At 35.4% G+C, this 5,616-nt stretch overlaps 1 protein-coding gene and 1 long non-coding RNA gene across 3 annotated transcripts in view; both read left to right on the top strand.

Moving 5' to 3' along the window:
• LOC109537622 (golgin-45) overlaps positions 1-5,616 on the top strand; it is a 32,496-nt gene that overhangs the window by 4,428 nt on the left and 22,452 nt on the right. The window lies entirely within an intron of this gene.
• Positions 3,505-5,393, top strand: LOC125505088. The gene is made up of 2 exons (XR_007281905.1): positions 3,505-4,198; positions 4,939-5,393. It is a non-coding gene; the product is annotated as an uncharacterized LOC125505088 (long non-coding RNA).

The raw sequence follows: 5,616 nt of genomic DNA, 5'->3' as shown, positions 1-5,616 counted from the left end.
TGGAAAACGGCATTTAATCGAAAAATTTATATGAAAAATATTGTTTATTACGAGATTTTCTATAAGGTGAGCATAGTCTTAATCAAAAAAGCGGCAATCCTAGTACCAGTTCGTAGCGGAAAGCATTACCGAGCATTTTTTTTAAATACACAAGATTATCTTGGAAACATACGGCTTGTGTTTAAATGAAATAACGGTTTTTATCTGTCAAAGTGGCGTCAAATTCTTCTTCTTGTATTAAGCCGCTGGGTTTTAGCTACACAATGGCAGAAATCATCTGTTTATAGGGATGGGCCACATGCGCGTACCTTCAACATTCCGATTCATTAATCGTTAATTCGGAAAAGTTAAACGTTGTGAACTTTTGAAGGTCAAATTTTAAGAATTAAGCTACGTTTATGCATTAAGGACTTGGGTAAACGGTCGCATTTAACCACGCGGTGTTAACTTGGATTTTATGAATTAAGTCAAGGATTAAGAATTAAGAATAAAATTACGACGTTGCGTAATCCAGCACTTACGTCTATACAGGAAATAGGTAGTAGACGACACCGACAAGCTCATACATATGATTGTGCGCTTAAATTAGCCGGTTCCCAGCTGATTGCAGGCAGCGGTTTGAAATATCAAATTAATTATGTATGCATGCAAAGAAAATAAATTAATCGGTTATTTTCTCAATAAAGTATTTTCAGGCATTCTCTATGGATGTCTATGAACGAGTGTGAGTTCTTAATTGGTTAATTGGAATTATGATGAGAATCGAAAAAGTAGTGAAAATATATCATCTGGGTTTTACTAATTACTATCTATTTTATATTAAATAGTTAAGTATATTAAATGATTTGTGTACATGAAAAGGTTAAGGATGTGGTAATGTTAAGAAAGTGCTAATATAGTACTGGCAACTACGCGAAAAATTTCGACTGGCACGCCGGCGCAAATAGCTGAACCATCATGGCAACAGTTGTTTTGGGGTGGAAACTGGTGAATTTCCAATCCAAAACTTTTTTTTAAATCAGATTTTTGATATCAAAAAAGAGAACTTTTTTGATATAAAAAATTTTCGTAATTTGAAGCAAAGATCGTAATTTTTCTTTTTGAATGCTTAAGTATTCCAATAGGATGCCAATCCAACGTGGGATTTTTTCAAAATAATTCTTAATAACAAAGTTGAAATTCGATCTTCAACTGTTAATATCTTCTAGAAATTTTGGAAAAAAAAATTTCAATGTTTTTCTGGTACTCCCCAAGGGAGCCTCTATCACCTCTTAAAAGGAATGACGCCAATTTTGAATCACCCTGTATATTCCTATATTCCCAATAATCTTAATAGTTTTGTTTTATCGCAAGGATAACCCATTTTTGCTCGTGTTTTTAAGCAAGAAACAATGTGATTTTCAACATTCAGCCCTGTGCTGTATCATAAATGCTATTTTTAACGGCCACACGTTATGGCGACTTAACAGTTCAGGATAACATTTTCGATAACGTAGCAACACAACCGAGGTGTGATCTATCTCCGAGTTAACGTATGCGTTTCCGACCCAGTTATCCATCAAACGTTAAAAAGGAAAAAAATATTGGATGCATAAAGTGATGCCCTTATACGAATAGTCTATTAGTTAGAGAGAGAGTTAACATCAAACCATCGAATCTTTTAAAACATATGCACCACCACCACATGTTTACGTTTTGACGATTCGGGCCACCTACTACCCTACTTGTCTTTGTTTACGATTTGCATTCACTTTCAATTTCGTTCGTTATTGTTCTTGACATATCTTCTCAAACACTTTCAATAGAGCATGTACAGAAAAGGAACAAAAAACAACCCGCAAGCAATTTGAAAATTTAGTAGAGTTTGTGGAAGAAAATAAAGTTTATTTTCAAGACCATTGACTAATTGTTCTAATATAGCTAACCTTATAAGACCACCAAAAGACATATTTTTGTTTTAAATTAAAAACAAATTATAGCTAAAACACAAAACTACGCTCTGATTAATTTGACACTCTGACGCAATTGTTTTATTTATTCTTCCGAGCTTAACTGATTTGATGCTGGTATTCTGAAGCGCTATTTCTTCATATAACGTTCGTCGATAGCGTGCGCCTGTTATAATATAAAGGTTTTACTGTTACAACACACCAGTTGGAGCCACATAACGTGTTTGACGGATAACATGCACGTTAAAGTTAATGTGAGTCATACAGCACAGGGCTGATTGTCGGTGAAACAACTCCTCCCATTCGATCAATTGGCACGTTCCTACCATTTATCCTGCTGTAAATAACAGATACTGGAATACCGCAATATTCGCTAGCGACTCTATAGTTTTTTTCTTCTCCTTAGCATCATCAACAGCTCTGGCTAAGTCTGCTAAAGTATAGGCTGGTGGGTCCCGCTTTTTAATGTACTACTTACGTGGCATGTTTTATTAGATATGAATTATAGATCTAGAAAATAAGGAAGAAATCGGTCAGTTTTGTGGTGTTCTCATTTACCCCCGGCAGGTGTTTTAATTTTCCCCCCTATTAGTTTTATTTGGGGATAGTTGGAAACACTGACCAGAAAACCGTTAAAAACGTTAAATATCCTCCAAAGTAATATCTGCAGGTCGACAAAGAACTTATAAATAGCCTGTAATAAAAGGAATATAAAAGTTACCTAAAATATGCTCCCGGTTTTCAATATTTTAAACACTATCAAAACCAACAATCAGGATTGAAAATATATCAAATTTCATTTAACTATAAATTGTAAACAAACACCTCTGGCGAAAAAGGGAAAATGGCACGAGACAAAAAGAACTTTGTGAATCTGGCGCGTAATAAAACATTGTTTTCAAATGTATTTTGTTCAATTCAAATATGTTATTTACTGGTGCTGTTTCCAATTGCCCTTGTTTCCAATTACCCACATTGACCCTAACAACTTTTCGAATATTTAAATAAAATAAATTATAATTTGAAAACGGTTGATTTCACAGCTTAAAGTCTGAATGCAAATTTGTAACTTTGTAAATTATCTATCTAATGACGTATTAATATACAGGTACTTCTATTTAAAAAACAAAAGTTATATTGCCTTAAAAAAAGTTTTAGATTGAAGTCGACATTGTTAATACCCTGTACAACGTATTGATATTTTGAACCAATAGAATTCTTAACGGATCTGTGGTGATTGGAAAGACGTATATTTTTTATCTTTAACTGTTTTTTTTGCTTGTACAATTAATTTTTAGATACCATGTTTTTAAGCAAAATTTTACTAATATGGCGATAATCTGCCAACGTCGCAAGTAAGAAAAAAAACAATTTGCGGTGCATATGCAGCGTTTGAAGCTGCATTCCATGAGCTAATACAAACTGGGTAGTTCTATTTTTAAAAATACACTTTGATCTTGCCTCGCTTTTCTGAGACACTCTGCATCATATACGATATTTTGAAAATGTGCGCACTTTGTGCGTCAACAACTATTATATGAAACTATTTTTCAGTTCAACACCAACAGAAATAATGGACTCTCTCCCACTAAAAAACCACCGTGTATGTTAGCTTTTACACTGCATTTTGATGCCAAAATTGCCTTTCAATTTTAACAACATTTTTAAACAGATTTTTTGAATTAATTTATCGAGGTGGTTATTTAAAAGTATCCCCGAATCTCGGGCAAAATCGTAACAGAGTTTCAATGTTTTCTCCTAATTTTGGCGTGTAAATTTAATGTGTGGCGTGTAAGTTTTGGATTAAAAAAAACTGTGTTTTAAGCTGTCCTGACTATAATAAAAAATCCCCGAAATCCCAAAAAATCGGAACAGAGCTTTAAATTTTCTGCCAACAGAGCGTTAATCACTCTATTTAGGAGTGTTTGGCGCAATTCTGTATCTTGTTTAGATTGAGGTATGAATTTTATCTTAAATACACTTGCCTAACATTTGTTTAATGCGTCTGCATTCTAGTTTACTTCTTATCTCTGAATCATCTGAATATGCTGATATTTATTTATTTATTTACTTTATGACTAATAATACTAGGTTCGAATAGAAGTTCTTAGGAAATAATCTACTGGGACCTGTAAGATTATTTTCATTCAGAACATTTATTTCGATAATAGAGATAATTCGATAAGAGATTATACTATAATAAATAAAGAGTATAATTTGTGCGTGGCGGTGATTCGGCTCACTTTAAGGTCCGTATTTATAAACGATGCTCAAGCCTGAGTCCAGTCTCAAATACGACTTGGCTTCGATTCTTCTTCTTCTTATGTACCGTGTCCTTTCAGAACGTGGGTCACAAACAACGCTAGCCGTACTTTGTCCACGGCAGCTCTAAAAAGTGTGTGTGAATTCGTTTTGTACCAGTCGCGCAGATTTTTCAGCCATGTCGTTTTCCTCCTGCCTGGTCCGCGGCTGCCATGAATTTTACCCTGCATAATGTTTTGTAAGAGTCTGTACCTTTCTTCTCGCATGACATGGCCGAAATACTCTAGTTTCCTCTTTTTGATAGTGGAGAGGATCTCAGTGGTCTTATTTAAGCGCTGTAGTATTGCCACGTTGGTGATTCTTTCAGACCAGGTGGCTCTTAGCAGTCTCCTGTAGGCCCACCTCTCGAACACTTCAAGCCGACTTTCTTCATTTTTGTTGATGGTCCAAGCTTCAACTCGGTACAGTAATGTAGAGAATACGTAGCATCGCAGCAGTGGGATTCGTAGGGATAATTTTAGGTCCCTGCATCCTAGAACATTGCTCATTTTTCTGTAAGCTCCTCGTGCTTGTTATATTCTTGACCTTACTTCTGTGTGGCTATCTGCATTTTCTGTTATAACGTTGCCTAGGTATCTGAACTGATAAGCTTGTTCCAAGCGCATGCCTTTGACTCTGATAGTCTGCTGTTTACTGATTACTAAAACTTTGGTCTTTTTATGTTTAGTTCTAAGCCAGCTGCGTCGCACTTTCCTACCACACTGTTCAAACTCCGCTGTAGATCTTCTGAGCTAGAGGCCAGCAAAAGCGTGTCATCCGCGTACCGCATGTTATTTATCAATTCGCCATTAACGACAATGCCCACTGCTGCCTCCGAACATGCATCTTTGAAAATTTTCTCTGAGTATACATTGAAGAGCAACGGAGATAGGATGCACCCTTGCCTTACGCCACGCTTGATGGTTACTACTGGCGTGGTGGCACAGAACATACCCCCTTAGAATGGAAACTGCAATGATAGGTTATGGAGATAAATTCAGCACACAAACTATGGGAATGTGAGGAATTTTTCCGATATTTGACTCCTAATGATTGCATTCACCAAATATATCGGGTCAATAAAAAAACCCTGTTATGTAATATTTTATTCAATACGTAGTCAATAAATCAGTTACAACCATGTTTTGTTGCTTTCGGGACTACTTGCAACAAATGTTTGTTTCTGTGATGTACCAGTGTTCCCCTTGTCCGGATATTTTCTGAAAGATGATTGATTTGCTCGGCTTTGAAACAACAATGTGAGGAATTAATTTTCTGGCATTGCCTAAAATCATTTGTCGCTTCAGCAATTTTACTAATTGTTTTCCTCAAATGTCAATTTTGCTTTATAAATAATGCTTTTTCA

The sequence above is a fragment of the Dendroctonus ponderosae genome, unplaced genomic scaffold, assembly GCF_020466585.1.
Source record: "Dendroctonus ponderosae isolate FM_Combo_2020 unplaced genomic scaffold, Dpon_F_20191213v2 Dpon_F_20191213_7, whole genome shotgun sequence".
Lineage (NCBI taxonomy): Eukaryota > Metazoa > Arthropoda > Insecta > Coleoptera > Curculionidae > Dendroctonus > Dendroctonus ponderosae.
This window is presented reverse-complemented; position numbering and strand designations above follow the sequence as displayed.